The sequence below is a fragment of the Staurois parvus genome, unplaced genomic scaffold, assembly GCF_062004578.1.
Source record: "Staurois parvus isolate SC_StPar_1 unplaced genomic scaffold, SC_StPar_1.0 ptg001181l, whole genome shotgun sequence".
NCBI lineage: Eukaryota > Metazoa > Chordata > Amphibia > Anura > Ranidae > Staurois > Staurois parvus.
The window spans coordinates 2,454,108-2,455,216 of NW_028318977.1; positions in this window are offsets into that span (position 1 = coordinate 2,454,108).

A 1,109-nucleotide genomic window follows, 5' to 3' on the forward strand; every position below is an offset into this window, starting at 1 on the left:
TTTCAGAGCCAGAGTGTGCTCAACCAGTCCAACTGGAAGATAAGGAAGTCAGAGAGTATCAGATTTAAAGACAAACATTGGCTATACACAGGAAACTTTCTATTTTTCAGCCCCATCAATTGATTCTTCCATACATGTTAAAGTGCGTGCAGCTTATTGTTTACTGACAATTGACACCCGTGGCTGTCAGAATACCTGAACAGGGACTGCATCTGATTGGCTGCAGTTGCTGTTCAGATGAGAATTTTCCTGCTTTGACAAAATTCAATTGAAAAATCGATTTTTATAGAGCCAAGTGGTGCCAACAGAGCCACTCACAGAATAAATCTAAGTGGGAATTGGCCAAAATTCAGTCTGTGTATGGCCAGGTTTAAGAAACTCATATCTGGGTGGCAAATCCTGAAAAGTTAAAGCCTAAGTTTAATTTTTGTTTTAAATCAGCTCGAGAGATGCTACTTACATCCAATGAGAAGTGTCCCTTGTCCTGGTGGTTGCTGTCTTAGCTGAAATCCAAAGTCCTCTTCCCACCCCCCCATATCTCTGCAGTGATAATTTACTGGTGCTGTGGGAGTTAATACAACCTTTTGTAAGCACAGGGGGGGACTGACAACTCATGGGGCCCCCGGGCAATAGGGGATCATGGGGCCCCTGTGTCCTTGCCCAAACGCAACAAAGCCTATGAAAAAGGTACCAGGTGCATCTCATGGGACCCCCTACTGACCTAGGGCCCTCGAGCAGTGCCCGAGTTTCCAAATGGTCAGTCCACCCCTGTATAAGCACCTATCAAAAGTTCCAACTATGCCTGCCCTTTCAAACCCACCTCCATTCATAGAAGCTGTACTATAACTTCCAGCAATGAAAAGCACTCCATGAAAGGAGTATGGGTAGATAAATGAATGTTCCTCCTCTTCCATTCATAGAGCGCTTTCCATTGATGGGAGTTATGGTACAGTTTGCATGAGTAGAGGGGGATGCGGAAAGGGCAGGCTTAGTTGAAACTCTGGATGAGGGCCTCTGGCAGGTCCAGTGCTTATATTAAATATCCACAGCTATGGAATATTATCAGTGTGGGCATATGGGAGGCTGGTTCACGGGACTTTGGATTTGGA